At 40.3% G+C, this 17,278-nt stretch overlaps 1 protein-coding gene and 1 long non-coding RNA gene across 2 annotated transcripts in view; one reads left to right on the top strand and one right to left on the bottom strand.

The window, feature by feature from the left end:
- The window catches only part of LOC106566182 (sodium- and chloride-dependent taurine transporter), a 43,567-nt gene extending 38,840 nt beyond the window's left edge, over positions 1–4,727 (bottom strand). The window contains exon 1 of the mRNA XM_014134056.2: positions 4,457–4,727. The gene's annotated coding sequence lies outside the window, so the exon portion shown is untranslated. The remainder of the gene's footprint in view (positions 1–4,456) is intronic.
- Positions 4,728–4,733: 6 nt separating this feature from the next.
- On the top strand, positions 4,734–9,403 carry LOC123725576 (uncharacterized). The gene is made up of 3 exons (XR_006758111.1): positions 4,734–5,223; positions 5,447–5,503; positions 7,136–9,403. It is a non-coding gene; the product is annotated as an uncharacterized lncRNA (long non-coding RNA).
- The last annotated feature ends 7,875 nt before the right edge of the window (positions 9,404–17,278 follow it).

The raw sequence follows: 17,278 nt of genomic DNA, 5'->3' as shown, positions 1-17,278 counted from the left end.
CCTCTTTACCTATAAACCACAGAAGACTTGCTATTGAAATGCATGCTATTGAAATGCACGACGGCAACATTCCTGTGGTCAGGTGACGCAGCAGACCTGGGTTCAAGTAGTATTTGAAAAATGCCAGCGTTGGCTTTAGCCTGCCTGGAGTGCCAGAGACGTTGGAATTGGGCAGTTTTGCGATTGGTTCTATTGTGCCAGACAAACTCAATCGAAAATAATGCATCAAAATGCAATGTTACTGAGAGGCCTTGTCTAAGCCCTGAAGACTTGTGTTAGCTCCTCTGAGCATGCCTAGGGTTGCAAAGCTACCGGTAAATTACCAAAGTTTACCAAAGAATTCTTTAGTAATTTTGGTAAGTAACAGAAACTCTATGGTAATCTATCAAAACTTTGGTAATTTATACTTGAATAACTTTTTTAAAATGTTTTATTATTCATATATAGTATAACATGTTTTAAATCTTTGTCCATACTGTCCACGTGTTTATGGTTCAAGAGACAATAACATTATTCATGAAAAAAAAGCATCTAATCGACCAATGTCATTATTTTCAATTACCTCTGTAACTATTGACTTTTTTTCATAACTGCCAAATAAAAGAGTGTAATAAATATAGAAAGGATGATTCATGCTGAAACCCTCATTTTAAACACCAAACGGTATTCACTAAGTTGATGGTTTATATTTAGGATAACGTTTTACAGCTTTGTCATTCTATCTTTTTTATTTCAAAATCATCACATTTAATTATTTAATGTATTTGGCATGTGATAAGGCCGCACAGAGGGCCAGAGATTGTTGCAGACACCTGTGATAATTTGAAGTACCCAAAAAGGCCACTAGATGTCTGGTGATAGATCAAAACCAATTGTATTTGTCACATGCTCCGAAAGACAAAGAGAGGGGGGAGGGAGGGAGAAGGGGAGAGAGAGAAAAGAGAGAGAGAGAAAGAGCGACAGAGAGAGAGACAGAGAGAGAGACACACACAATACTCAGCTGGTGTCTGTATGCATAACATGTTAAAACATCCTTGGGGTGACAGGTAGCCTATTGGTTAGAGCGTTGGACTAGTAACTGAAAGGTTTCAAGATCAAATCCCTGAGCTGACAAGGTAAAAATCTGTCGTTCTGCCCCTGAACAAGGCAGTTAACCCACTGTTCCTAGGCCGTCATTGTAAATAAGAATTTGTTTTTAACTGATTTGCCTAGTTAAATAAAGGTAAAATAAATAACACAATGTCTACACTAAGTACCTGACTGAGTTAAATCATGTTGTACAGAGCTTCAAGACACCCTCAGTGGGGATATTGCTTTATCTTGGTTAGATTGATAGTTTAACTCCTATTTTCACCTATCCATGTGTGTTGACAACAGTGACTACTAAGCTCCTGAAAAGAAAAGAGTCATCGAGGACTTACAGAAGGAAGGAAGGAAGGAAGGAAGGAAGGAAGGAAGGAAGGATTTCAGAAGTTTTCCTACAGACCTCAGTTCAAAGTTCTAAATCACCATTACAGTAACCTAGAAATCGTTCAACCTCATTAGACCTTATTGACACTGTTAACTATTTTGGAAATACCCACAATCACCTCGTAAAAAAAAAAAAAGAAGCTCTTATTAAATAGGTGAACAAATTCCATAGACTCAACGACCATCAAGAGAAAAGGTTTTTTGTACGTTTTTTTTTTGCAAAAGGAAACTGGACATACAGTAGTATAAAGGTAAACTAAATAACGATGGCATTATTTGCTTTTGCCCATGTGATAGGATAACATTTACTGCTCTGCACCGAGTCAAAGTAAAGAAAAACAAACTGGCAACAATGTTACGCTCCACTTCCTTACAATCATCAGATAAGGGGCTGTCTATGCATTTCACAAGCCCTTTAGTACAGTACAGTACAGTACAGTACAGTACAGTACAGGCTAGTCTGCTTCTTGCGTTCCTTCAACCTAATGAATTGTCTTTGTTCTTCAGCCGTTCCAATTATAGCCTCGGAAAGAAAAATACCCTTAGACTGACATGTATCCAACTATTCCCCCAGAGATTAAAAAAAAAAAAAAAGACCTGCAAACGAAACCTTACAAAACCTTAGTGTAGGCTAGTGTTTTACCTGTAGTCTATCCATACTATGCTGGGAATAGTGAACCTACAGCTATTTTCTCTCATTCCCAGCTACGTACAAACTAGGTGATGCGGGTAGCATAAAAAGGAATATAATTTTATAATAGGCTTTCATAGGACACAATGTTACACGAATCGCTGTTAGGCTCCGCACCGATGGATTTAAACTCCTGGAGGTGTGTCTTCAGTCACGTTGCTATGCATAGGCACTGAAAAAGGCAGACCAGAAATGCCCCGAAAAGAAGGTATGAAATGAAATAGAAAGTAGCCTTCTTCTTTTAGTAAAATGATTGCATGCCTACAAAGCGAGACAACGAAGCTGTTAAACAAATCCCAGGTGCGATGACACTTCTTCATCAGACAGACAATAACAGGCGTTGTTACACCGTAACAGGATGCCAACCATAACCCAACCATGGCATAATCGTTTGATCACACAATGACACCCACTATCGATTGAAGGATAATTTATTCTACCAGCTATACGCAGGCAGGCAGGCTACACGACCACACACCTCCATGACAACATGATAAGACTTGTCCCTTTTTTTATGTTCAGTTCATCCACACACCGCCTCAATTATTGATGTCCCCTGCCAGCCTTCTACCAGGATCAGAGATCAGCTCGTCTATCGGAGTTGCTATTCATCTTAAACGACCGAAATAGTCTTGATGACACAGGAAGAGAGCACAATAAATGACAAGAAATTACGCACATAAAATTAACTACATGGGGGATAATGTGGAGTTAATGTATGTCAATTAAATGTCTGAAACTTGAGCGACTGTCGTGGCACACAAAGTGTTGGCATGCTATTAAACGCATCTCAGTGTCTGCTGGCTGCTGCAACCTTGACTCAGGGGTAGACGTAATATTGTAAACGTAAATCCTACCCACTCCAATTAATATACTTTTTTTAATTTAAACTTTTTTTTAACTAGGCAAGTCAGTTAAGAACAAATTGTTATTTACAATGATGGCCTACCAAAAGGCAAAAGGCCTCCTGTGGGGACGGGTGCATGGGATTTAAATAAATATAAATATAGGACAAAATATACATTTTGTATGGTATGTATTCATTTATGGATGTCCATCATTCATTTCGTACGATATTTTACGAATTTGCAAAACGTATGAGATGTTACAAATTCCAATTTGTTGTGGCTAATGTTAGCTAGGTGACTAGGTGGTTAATGCTAACATTAGCTAGGTGGCTAACGCTAGCTAGGCAAGGTGTTAGTTGTTGGGGTTGGGGAAGGATTACCTAACATGCTAATTAGTTGCAAAGTAGCTAAAAAGTAGTAAGTAGTTGCAAAGTTTCTATAATTAGCTCAAATGCTAAAGTTGTCTGTGATGAAATTTGACCACGTGACCTTTGGGTTGCTAGATGTTCGTGATATACGCCTACCCAGCCACCCCGACTAACCACCCTACTTTCGTTTTTTTGCATTAAGTAACCTTCTGTCGAATGTAACCATACCAAACATAACACATCATACTCATTTGTGGAGTTCTGGATTTATTTTTACTATGTTACGCGTAGTCCATGAGACCAGGCTGGAGTGTTGCTGCCTATGAGCTACTGAGTACTGACAGAAAGAGTCTGGTCTACTATCTATCTAAATGATTGCGGGAACAATAGTCAAAATTAGGGTACACACACACAGCATCTAGAATGTACAAACAGGAGTTGATCTATGACATGTAACATGAGGCACACAACGTGTAAGGTGATGATTCAAAGCATCTCAGTTATTGCTTCTCTCACTGTTCTGGTCCTTTAGTTATTCATTAATCGGCGGTGGCAGAAAGAGGGAAATCATTCAGAGCCCAAATGAAACCCATACATTAACAGTGGAATAACATTCAAGTGAACTATTGTGTAAACCTATTACGTTTTTCATGGTAGCCTAAGGTTGTCACAAAATAACAAGTTAAAGCATTATTTAATTGAGCTTGGAGACAAATTTACGCTTCATTCCTTCTTCTCTCATGCGAGGATATTTGCATGAGGTCGACATAACAAGACTCAAAACTCAAACCTTACGGAAATGTGTTTCTAAACGTTCTGTTATCAATCATGTGAGAGAACAATTTTAATATGACCGTCTTTGAACGTGCATCAATGATTGATGCTCAAAGGTTACTTTTTAGGCATACCACGCCATAACTTGAGATTAAACAATATATTGTGGCACAAGGAAAAATATGAATTATTATAATGAATCTAATAGCGTATGCACTCTAATCATTTGCATATAGCTCATAAAGATGTATCCTAGGTAGGGATATATTGGTGATGATGATTATGATGATGATCCGTTAGCCTACCTGTATTGACTTGAATTCCTTTTATTTCCTTTAGAATGTTTCGGTTCTTTCAGTGTAGTGCGGCGGACGGGTGTTGAATAGTGAGAATTACGGCGGTAAATTTTATTTATAAGGTTTTCTTTCTGACCTTTGTCTCTTAAAATGGGTGAGTATTAGTGGAAAAACACCGGGCCAGCCTCCCTATGCAACAGGAGAGCGTCTTCTTAAAGAGGCAGGTTCCCCTTCGAATCATAGGCGCTAGCTCCACGCTGCAACGTCATTTTCTCTTTCCGTCTGTCTCTGAGCGCATGCCATGCACGCACGCACACCAAGCGGTCGGGTTGGAATGGAAAAGCACACTGAAACTGTCAAACCTTTGCACGCCATGCATACACGATAGCAAAGCTGTCACTTTGCAAGTAGAATTCAATTAATTAACTTTTTTTTTTTATGCCTACATTTGTGCTTGTTTTGCATTTTGCAGAGGCATTTTAAACAATCATGTTTGCCTATAAGAACGTTCTGCAGTGTCAGCTATGATGCACACATTGATATGTAATATGTTGACATAAGCATACCTGTTCAGTCAACTGTAAACCTATTTGCAATTACCAAGAACAAGATATAATGTGTTTTAGAGCAGGCAGCAGGCAATGCATTCAGAACGCAAAATGTGTTATGAGTGACTTCCATATATGAACGTTTGACTGGGCCTACAGAGGAAACAACTCAGAGACCCAATGATAGTCAGGAAGGAGAGACATACAATATGTATCTTCATGAAACGGGTATGTCTTTGCTTTTATGTAATTTATTATACTATTATTCATTTATACAATGCCAACAATGGCATGTAACATCTTAGAACAAAATGTTTTTTTTTTAAATGTATTTCACAGGATCATGCTATATTGTATGTGTCCTTAACAGTGAATTATAGGCTTAGGGAACAACTGTATTTTCATAACCAAATAGAGAGTAATAATGTATTATTATTATTATTCTGTGCAGAAACAGGAAGTGTGCTTCAGCCAACATATCAGTAGAAGAATAGAGTATTGGAAGAACGTGAGTAGATGCACAAGACGCTCTGCAAATGTAGAATAGGAGTCAGTCTTCGTGTACAGTTCCACAGGGTGTGGCGTTACCCTGGCCTACACTCCACGCTCCTTATAGATAGAAAACAAGACTGCTCAGAATGTTTAAATTTTTTTAAACGTTTTTTCTTTTAAGGTCATTTTGAATTAAATGTTTGTTGTGAGATAAGGACAGTATCAGAACTATACAGTGCATTCAGAAAGTATTTTTTTCACATTTTGTTACGTTACAGACTTATTCTAAAATGGATTAAATCAATCTACACACAATACCCCATAATGACATCACAATACCCCATAGTGACATAGTGAAAACAGGTTTTTAGACATTTTGCAAATGTATTAAAAATAAAAAAACGGAAGTACCTTATTTACTTAAGTATTCAGACCCTTTACTATGAGACTCGAAATTGAGCTCAGGTGCATCCTGTTTACATTGATCATCCTTGAGATGTTTCTACAACTTGATTGGACTCCACCTGTGGTAAATTCAATTGATAGGACATGATTTGGAAAGGCACACACCTGTCTATAAAAGGTCCCACAATTGACAGTGCATGTCAGAGCATAAACCAAGTCATGAGGTCGAAAGAATTGTACGTAGAAATCCGAGGGGATTGTGTCGAGGCACAGATCTAGGGAAGGGTACCAAAAATATTTCTGCAGCATTGAAGGTCCCCAGAACACAGTGGCCTCCATCATTCTTAAATGGAAGAAGTTTGGAACCACCAAGACTCTTCCTAGAGCTGGCTGCCCGGCCAAACTGAGCAATCGGGGGAGAAGGGCCTTGGTCAGGGAGGTGACCAAGAACCCTATGGTCACTCTGACAGAGCTCTAGAGTTCCTCTGTGGAGATGGGAGAACCTTCCAGAAGGACAACCATCTCTGCAGCACTTCACCAATCAGGCCTATAGTAGACTGGCCAGACGGAAGCCACTCCTCAGTAAAAGGCACATGACAGCCAGATTGGAGTTTTCACCTAAGGACTCTCAAACCATGAGAAACAAGATTCTCTGGTCTGATGAAACTAAGATTGAACTCTTTGGCCTGAATGGCACGTCTGGAGGAAGGATAGCACCATCACTACGGTGAAGCATGGTGGTAGCAGCATCTTGATGTGGGGATGTTTTTAAGCAGCAGTGACTGGGAGACTAGTCATGCTCAAGGGAAAGATGAAAGGAGGAAAGTACAGAGAGATCCTTAATGAAAACCTGCTCCGGACCTCAGACTGGGGCAAAGGTTTACCTTCCAACAGAAAAACGACCATAATCACGCAGACAAAACAACGCAGGAGTGGCTTTGGGACAAGTCTCTGAATGTCCTTGACTGGCCCAGCCAGAGCCAATAGCTGTGCATCCAACCTGATGGAGCTTGAGAGGATCTGCAGAGAAGAATGGGAGAAACTCCACAAATACAGGTGTGCCAAGCTTGTAGCGTCATACCCAAGAAGACTTGAGGCTGTAATCGCTGCTAAAGGTGCTTCAACAAAGTACTGAATAAAGGGTCTGAATACTTATGTAAATGTGATATTTCTGTTTTTTATTTGTAACACATTTGCAAAATAAAATCCGAAAAACTATTTTTTCTTTGTCATGTGTGTCAAGGGTGTACGCTACTGGTGTAGGAGTCAGGTGCAGGAGAGCAGAGAGCAGAGGCTTTATTTAGGCAGAGGCAATTAAACAGACAGACGCCACTGCGTCAAAACCTCCAGCCAAAGGTAAAAAGTGCAAGGCGCGAAACAGTCACAAAAATAAGCAAATGTTTAACAATAAACATCCTTTGTGAAATACCACGGAAATACAGAGGAAAACCCAGCTTGGCGCGTAACACGAAACACGACAAAAACTATATCACACAAAGACATGGGGGGGAACAGAGGAATAAATACATGCAGTGTGATTAGGGAATGTAAACCAGGTGTGCAGGGAACAAGACAAAACAACTGGATACATGAAAAATGGAGCGGCGATAGCTAGAAAGCCGGTGACGTCGACCGCCAAACGCCGCCCGAACAAGGAGAGGAGCCGACTTTGGCGGAAGTCGTGACAATGTGTGAGTTGAGGGGGGGGGAGTATTGTCTGTAGCTTGATGAGGAAATAAAACAATTTAATCAATTTTAGAATAAGGCTGTAACTTCACAAAATGTGAAAAAATTCAAGGGGTCTGAATAATTTCTGAATGCACTGTATATGTACTGCAACTAGCTATTTGAGGTAACAGAATGTGTGAGTTGGGGGGAGGGGAGTTATACAGGATATGCTAGTTATTTTAAGGTCATTGTGAATGATCTGTATGCCGTTAGATAAGGAAACTCTATTAGCTACAGTGCCTTCAGAAACTATTCATACCCCTTGACTTATTCAACATTTTGTGGTGTTACAGCCTGAATTCAAAATTGATTCTCACCCATCTATGCATTTATTTGCCATGTCTTCAATTTAAGCCTACTAGAAAGTGTGTGCCCTCAGGCCTGGAGGGAAGCTAAAGTCATTCCGCTATCCAAGAATAGTAAAGTCCCCTTTACTGTCTCAAATAGCTGACCAATCAGCCTGTTACCAACTCTTTGTGAACTTCTGGAAAAAATGGTGTTTGACCAGATACAATGCTATTTCACAGTAAACAAATTGACAACAGACTTTCAGCACGCTTATAAGGGAAGGACACTCAACAAGCACAGCACTTACACAAATGACTGATGATTGGCTGAGAGAAATTGATGATAAAATGATTGTGGGGGCTGTCTTGTTAGAATTCAGTTCAGCTTTTGACATTCTTGATCGTAGTCTGCTGCTTGAAAAACGTATGTATTATGGCTTTACACCCCCTACTATAATGCGGATAAAGAGTTACTTGTCTAAGAGAACACAGAGGGTGTTCTTTAATGGAAGCCTCTCAAACATAATCCAGATAGAATCAGGAATTCCCCAGGGTAGCTGTTTAGGCGCCTTGCTTTTTTTCAATTTTTACTTAAAGACATGCCACTGACTTTGAGTAAAGCCAGAGTCTCTATGTATGCGGATGACTCAACATTATACACATCAGCTACTACAGTGACTGAAATGGCAGCAACACTTAAAGAGTTGCAGTTCGTTTCAGAGTGGATGGTAAGGAATAAGTTTGCCCAAAATATTTCTAAAACTAAAAGCATTGTATTTGGGACAAAACAATCACTAAACCCTAAACCACAACTAAATCTTGTAATAAATAATGTGGAAATTGAGCACGTTGAGATAACTAAACTGCTTGGAGTAACCCTGGATTGTAAACTGTCATGGTCAAAACACATTGATACAATAGTAGCTGAGATGGGGAGAAGTCTGTCCATAATAAAGCGCTGCTCTATCAACAAGGCAGGTCCTACAGGCCCTAGTTTTGTCGCACCTTGACTACTATTCAGTTGTGTGGTCAGGTGCCTCAAAAAAGGACTTAGGAAAATTGTAATTGGCCCAGAACAGGGCAGCACGGCTGGTCCTTGGATGTACACAGAGCTAACATAATATTCATGTCAATCTCTACTGGCTCAAAGTGGAGGAGAGATTGACTTCGTCACTACTTTTATTTATGAGAGGTGTTGACATGTTGAATGCATCAAGCTATCTGTCTAAACTACTGGCACACAGGTCGGAATCCCATGCATACCCCTCAGGGGGCTAGGGTCAGTCTGTTATATCTGTAGTATTTATCCTGTCTTATCTGGTGTCCTATGGGAATTTAAGTATGTTCTCTCTAACTCTCTCTCTTTCTCTCTTTTTCTCTCTTTCTTTCTCTCTTTCTTTCTCTCTTTCTTCCTCTCTTTCTTTGTTTCTTTCTTTCTCTCTCTCTCTCTCTGAGGACCTGAGCCCTAGGATCATGCCTCAGGACTACTTGGCCTGATGACTCCTTGCTGTCCCCAGTCCACCTGGCCGTGCTGCTGCTCCAGTTTCAACTGTTCGGCCTGCGGCTATGGAACCCTGACCTATTCACCGGACGTGCTACCTATCCCAGACCTGCTGTTTTCAACTCTCTAGAGACAGCAGGAGCAGTAGAGATACTCTGAATGATCGGCTATGAAAAGCCAACTGACATTTACTCCTGAGATGCTTACCTGTTACACCCTCGACAACCACTGTGATTATTATTATTTGACCCTGCTGGTCATCTATGAAGATTTCAACATCTTGGCCATGTTCTGTTATAATCTCCACCCGGCACAGCCAGAAGAGGACTGGCCACCCCTCATAGCCTGGTTCCTCTCTAGGTTTCTTCCTAGGTTCTGGCCTTTCTAGGGAGTTTTTCCTAGTCACCGTGCTTCTACACCTGCATTGCTTTCTATTTGGGGTTTTAGGCTGGGTTTCTGTTCAGCACTTTGAGATATCAGCTTATGTAAGAAGGTCTTTATAAATAAATACATTTGATTGATGTCTCTAAGAGCTTTCTATACCTGGATTGTGCAACATTTACCCATTATTCTTTTTTATATTCTTCAAGCTCTGTCAAATTGGTTGTTGATCATTGCTAGACAACCCTTTTCAGGTCTTGCCATAGATTTTCAAATAGATTTAAGTCAAAACTGTAACTTGGTCCCTCAGGAACATTCACCGTCTTCTTGGTAAGCAACTCCAATGTAGATTTGGCCTTGTGGTTTAGGTTATTGTTCTGCTGAAATGTGAATTCCTCTCCCAGTGTCTGGTGGAAAGTAGACTGAACCAGGTTTTCCTCCAGGATTTTGCTTGTGCTCCGTTCAGTTTATTTTTATCCTGAAAAACTCCCCAGTCCTTAACGATTACAATCATACCCATAATACGATGCAGCCACCATTATGCTTTAAAATATAGAGAGTGGTACTCAGTAATGTGTTGTATTGGATTTGCCCCAAACATAACACTTTGTATTCAGGACAAAAAGTGAATTGCTTTGCTACATTTTTTGCAGTATTACTTTAGTGCCTTGTTGCAAACAGGATGCATGTTTTTAGAATATTTTTATTATTTACAGGCTTACTTCTTTTTACTCTGTCATTTAGGTTAGTATTTTGGAGTAACTACAATGTCCTATCACAGCCATTAAACTATGTAACTGTTTTAAAGTCACCATTGGCCTCATGGTGAAATCCCTTAGCAGTTTCCTTCCTCTCCAGCAACTGAGTTAGGACGGACACTGGTATCTTTGTAGTGACTGGGTGTATTGATACACCATCCAAAGTGTAATAAATAACTTCAACATGCTCAAAGGGATATTCAATGTCTGTTTGTTTTTTTACCCTAGTGCTTTGCTAAAAAAAATGACGTCCATTGTGGTATGGGTCAGATTGACCCGCAGAGTTTAAACACACTCAACACAGTCAAAGAATCAATTAAAAACATCCCAAACTATATTTTGTCTTGTCAGACCTTTCAGAAAGAAGAAATACAAGAACATTTGATTTCAAAAACTCTATATTTAAGAACTATTTGTTAAACATTTTTCCTATCTCACAAACAAAAATGTTTTATTTCCCCAAGTAGGCATTTATTTTGTATTTCCCAGTAACAGTAACACTTAGATGTGATTTTACCCTATTGATCAAAATTATCCCTTCAGTCTTTCAACATGTTGAACACAATGTATGTTTGTGCTTTCTGCAGATGTATCTAATGCATTCTACACAAGTGGTGCCTAGGTTTATTGTCGAAGGGGGCGGAGCATCTTTTCCGTTTCTTGCCATCACCTGGATCCAATTGATCCATTGCTGGTTGATTGGAGCCGGGTCTAGATGGCCCGGTTTAACTTTCTGGATGACAAATGTAGCTGCTGTCGATCGAGGTGGCCCGAGCTCTCCTCTGGTTCTTGGGAGTGATGAGAGCTTTACCTAGCTCTTCTAGAAAAAGCTGGCGTTCTTTTACAATTTGCCCCCATTCCTTTGCTAGTTAATTTCAGTCCACAGGACATAGGCATTGTAAGCAGACACTTCCACAATGTTGTAGAAAATCACCAAAGGCCAATAGGTAGTCATGTGCTCACAGCTACAATGGCTTGCGAAATTATTCACCCCCCTTGGCATTTTTCCTATTTTGTTGCCTTACAACCTGGAATTAAAATCGATTTTTGGGGGGTTTGTATCATTTGATTTACACAATATGCCTACCACTTTGAAGATACAAAATATATTTTATTGTGAAACAAACAAGAAATAAGAGCGTGCGCAACTATTCACCCCCAAGGTCAATACTTTGTAGAGCCACCTTTTGCAGCAATTACAGCTGCAAGTCTCTTGGGGTATGTCTCTATAAGCTTTGCACATCTAGCCACTGGGATTTTTGCACATTCAAGGCAAAACTGCTCCAGCTCCTTCAAGTTGGATGGGTTCCGCTGATGTACAGCAATTTTTAAGTCATACCACAGATTCTCAATTGGATTGAGGTCTGTACCTTAACTAGGCCATTCCAAGACATTTAAATGTTTCCCCTTAAACCACTCGAGTGTTGCTTTAGCAGTATGCTTAGAGTCATTGTCCTGCTGGAAGGTGAACCTCCTTCCCAGTCTCAAATCTCTGGAAGACTGAAACAGGTTTTCCCTCAAGAATTTTGCTGTATTTATCGCCATCCATCATTCCTTCAATTCTGGTGTTCTCGGGGTGATGAGAGGCGTTGGGTTTGCACCGGACATAGCGTTTTCCTTGATGGCCAAAAATATACATTTTAGTCTCATCTGACCAGAGTACCTTCTTCCATATGTTTGGGGAGTCTCCCACATGGCTTTTGGCAAACACCAAACATGTTCGCTTATTTTTTTTTCTGTAAAGCCCAGCTCTGTGGAGTGTACGGCTTAAAGTGGTCCTATGGACAGATACTCCAATCTCCGCTATGGAGATTTGCAGCTCCTGAAGGGAGCTGCAAACCTGAAGGGTTATCATTGGTCTCTTTGTAGCCTCTCTGATTAATGCCCTCCTTGCCTGGTCCGTGAGTGTTGGCGGGCGGCCCTCTCTTGGCATGTTTGTTGTGGTGCCATATTCTTTCCATTTTTTAATAATGGATTTAATGGTGCTCCGTGGGATGTTCAAAGTTTCTGATATTTTTTTTATAACCCAACCCTGATCGGTACTTCTCCACAACTTTGTCCCTGAACTGTTTGGCAAGCTCCTTGGTCTTCATAGTGCTGCTTGCTTGGTGGTGCCCCTTGCTTAGTGGTGTTGCAGACTTTGGGGCCTTTCAGAACAGGTGTATATATACTGAGATCATGTGACAGATCATGTGACACTTAGATTGCACACAGGTGGACTTTATTTAACTAATTATGTGACTTCTGAAAGTAGATCTTATTTAGGGTTGGGCTTTCTAGGGAGTTGTTCTGTGTAAATGTGCTTGGTAAATAAAAGTGACTCTGATTCTTAGCCAGCCAACAGATGAGTGTAGAATGAAAAGGGAATGTAAAGTTGGATATAGTTTATGTTTAAAGTGTGTCTCAGTTGTGAGGAATGTTTTATGAATTTTCCCATGCAGTTGTCTATCATTTGTTTTTATTTGCTTATCATTCAAATGTTCAAGTCGGATGTTGCCAGTATGGAAAAGAGGTGTGCTCACTGTTGAAGAGTTTGGGAAAAGATATTTGAATACTGATTTGAATCAATGAACAATTTGCCTTCCGAATCTCTTCAGATACAATGTATCCCTCATCCTTCTGACTGGAGACCTTGTCATATCACATTGGTCAAGCATTTGTTCAAAAGTAAAAACACAAACAAACACAAGTAATAGAGAAGTGATTATTGTTAGCAATTACCATGAGTTAGCAATTACCATGAGTTAGCAATTACCATGTTTTAGCAATTACCATGAGTTAGCAATTACCATGTTTTAGCAATTACCATGAGACACTTGAGTGCATAATAAAATAATTTGGGATCAACTACTTCCTTCTTTTTACTCTTTTGATAGTTTCACAGTTATGTCACAACATCCACATAGTGCTGTCTGAGAGACAACGTGGTCAGTTATGTCACTACATAGTACTGTCTGAGAGAGACAACCTGGTCAGTTATGTCACTACACAGTACAGACAACCTGGTCAGTTATGTCACTACATAGTGCTGTCTGAGAGACAACCTGGTCAGTTATGTCACTACACAGTACTGTCTGAGAGAGACAACCTGGTCAGTTATGTCACTACATAGTGCTGTCTGAGAGAGACAATCTGGTCAGTTATGTCACTACATAGTGCTGTCTGAGAGAGACAACCTGGTCAGTTATGTCACTACATAGTACTGTCTGAGAGACAACCTGGTCAGTTATGTCACTACATAGTACTGTATGAGAGAGACAACCTGGTCAGTTATGTCACTACATAGTACTGTCTGAGAGACAACCTGATCAGTTATGTCACTACATAGTGCTGTCTGAGAGACAACCTGGTCAGTTATGTCACTACATAGTGCTGTCTGAGAGAGACAAGCTGGTCAGTTATGTCACTACATAGTACTGTCTGAGAGACAACCTGGTCAGTTATGTCACTACATAGTGCTGTCTGAGAGAGACAACCTGGTCAGTTATGTCACTACATCCACATAGTGCTGTCTGAGAGAGACAACCTGGTCAGTCATGTCACTACATAGTGCTGTCTGAGAGAGACAACCTGGTCAGTTATGTCACTACATAGTGCTGTCTGAGAGAGACAACCTGGTCAGTTATGTCACTACATAGTACTGTCTGAGAGAGACAACCTGGTCAGTTATGTCACTACATAGTGCTGTCTGAGAGACAACCTGGTCAGTTATATCACTACATAGTACTGTCTGAGAGAGACAACCTGGTCAGTTATGTCACTACATAGTACTGTCTGAGAGACAACCTGGTCAGTTATGTCACTACATAGTACTGTCTGAGAGAGACAACCTGGTCAGTTATGTCACTACATAGTGCTGTCTGAGAGAGACAACCTGGTCAGTTATGTCACTACATAGTACTGTCTGAGAGAGACAACCTGGTCAGTTATGTCACTACATAGTGCTGTCTGAGAGACAACCTGGTCAGTTATATCACTACATAGTACTGTCTGAGAGAGACAACCTGGTCAGTTATGTCACTACATAGTACTGTCTGAGAGAGACAACCTGGTCAGTTATGTCACTACATAGTACTGTCTGAGAGACAACCTGGTCAGTTATGTCACTACATAGTACTGTCTGAGAGAGACAACCTGGTCAGTTATGTCACTACATAGTGCTGTCTGAGAGACAACCTGGTCAGTTATATCACTACATAGTACTGTCTGAGAGAGACAACCTGGTCAGTTATGTCACTACATAGTGCTGTCTGAGAGAGACAACCTGGTCAGTTATGTCACTACATAGTGCTGTCTGAGAGACAACCTGGTCAGTTATGTCACTACATAGTGCTGTCTGAGAGAGACAACCTGGTCAGTTATGTCACTACATAGTACTGTCTGAGAGACAACCTGGTCAGTTATGTCACTACATAGTGCTGTCTGAGAGAGACAACCTGGTCAGTTATGTCACTACATAGTGCTGTCTGAGAGAGACATCCTGGTCAGTTATGTCACTACATAGTGCTGTCTGAGAGAGACAACCTGGTCAGTTATGTCACTACATAGTACTGTCTGAGAGAGACAACCTGGTCAGTTATGTCACTACATAGTACTGTCTGAGAGACAACCTGGTCAGTTATGTCACTACATAGTGCTGTCTGAGAGAGACAACCTGGTCAGTTATGTCACTACATAGTACTGTCTGAGAGACAACCTGGTCAGTTACGTCACTACATCCACACAGTGTTGTCTGAGAGACAAAGTACCTGATAAAATCATGTGAGAAGTTAGAGGTTGTTTGCTTTCGAAAGTAGAAATGAAAATCGGACAGGCCGGGGTACATCAAATCAAACTTTACTTGTCACAGGCGGCGAATACAACAAGTGTAGACTTTACCGTAAAATGCTGAATACAACAAGTGTAGACTTTACCGTAAAATGCTGAATACAACAAGTGTAGACTTTACCGTAAAATGCTGAATACAACAAGTGTAGACTTTACCGTAAAATGCTGAATACAACAAGTGTAGACTTTACCGTAAAATGCTGAATACAACAAGTGTAGACTTTACCGTAAAATGCTGAATACAACAAGTATAGACTTTACCGTAAAATGCTGAATACAACAAGTGTAGACTTTACCGTAAAATGCTGAATACAACAAGTGTAGACTTTACCGTAAAATGCTGAATACAACAAGTGTAGACTTTACCGTAAAGTGTAAATTGTCCGGTGGAGATTTTATTAATTGTTCAGCAGTCTTCTGGCGTGGGGGTAGAAGCTGTTGAGGAGCCTTTTGGTCCTAGACTTGGCTCTCCGGTACCGCTTGCCGTGCGGTAGCAGAGAAAATAGTCTATAAATTGGGTGACTGGAGTCTCTGGCAATTTTATGGGCTTTCCTCTGACAACGCTTATTGTATAGGTCCTGGATGACAGGAAGCTTGGCCACAGTGATGTACTGGGCCGTTCGCATTATCCTCTGTAGCGCCTTACGGTCCGATGCCGAGCAGTTGCCATACCAGGCAGTGATGCAACTGGTCAGGATGCTCTCGATGGTGCAGCTGTAGAGCCTTTTGAGGATCTGGGGACCCATGCCAAATCTTTTCAGTCTCCTGAGGGGGAAAAGGTTTTGTCATGCCCTCTTCACGACTGTCTTGGTATGTTTGGACCATGATAGTTTGTTGGTGATGTGGACACCAAGGAACTTAAAACTCTCGACCCGCTCCACTTCAGCCCCGTCGATGTTAAAACCTGTTGGGGCTCGGTGGCAGTATTGAGACATTTTGAAAAAAATATGTGCCCATTTTTAACTGCCTCCTACACCAACTCAGAAGCTAGGATATGCATATTATTAACACATTCGGATAGAAAACACTCTGAATTTTCTAAAACAGTTTGAATGGTGTCTGTAAGTATAACAAAACTCATATTGCAGGCAAAAACCTGTGAAAATAGATTTTAAAAAATGTGAATTTTGTGACTGTACTATTTAGTGTCATTGTTTTATAGATACCATAGTGAGAAAGGATTCATTTCGCAACACCTACGGCTTCCACTAGATGTCAACGATCTTTATAAAGTTGTTTGAAGCGTCTATGATAAACAGAGAGCAAATTAGAATCCAAGGAAGTTGACATGTCATCATTTCATTTTTTTGCGCCTGCGCATAAATCTGAGAAACGTGAGTTTTGTCTTCATTGTTTATCTCGACATAGGATAGGTTGTGTGAAAATATTACTGATGTTTAATGTTAAAAATGGACCAAAAGATTAATGCTAAACAACATTTGACATGTTTGAACGAACATAAATAGATTATTTACTAGGTTTTTTTAGCTTTTCGGCGTGATTTTGCAGTCCCCCACCACGTTTTGTGGGAGCATAATGAACGCTAAGTACTTGGTGTTATTTGGACATAAATTATGAACTTTGTCAAAAGAAACCACATTTGTTCCGGACCTGGGATGCCTTCCGGACCTGGGATGCCTGTCTACTGATGGAGATAATCAAAGGTAAGGGGATATTTACAATGTTATTATCGATTTTAGATGATGCTAACTGTATAGCATAGCCTGTTGTTCTTAGCATAGCACCCCGTTTATTGCAAAATGTGATTTCCCAGTAAAGTTATTTTGAGATCTGGCCATTCGGTAGCAATTACGAGATGATAATATATTATTCTTTGAATGACAATATTATAATTTACCAATGTTTTCGAATAGTAATTTTGTTATGTTCACCGGAAGCATTTC

The sequence above is a fragment of the Salmo salar genome, chromosome ssa12, assembly GCF_905237065.1.
Source record: "Salmo salar chromosome ssa12, Ssal_v3.1, whole genome shotgun sequence".
In the NCBI taxonomy this organism is placed as follows: domain Eukaryota; kingdom Metazoa; phylum Chordata; class Actinopteri; order Salmoniformes; family Salmonidae; genus Salmo; species Salmo salar.
The sequence above is the reverse complement of the archived record's forward strand: the minus strand, read 5'-3'. Positions and strand labels throughout refer to the sequence as shown.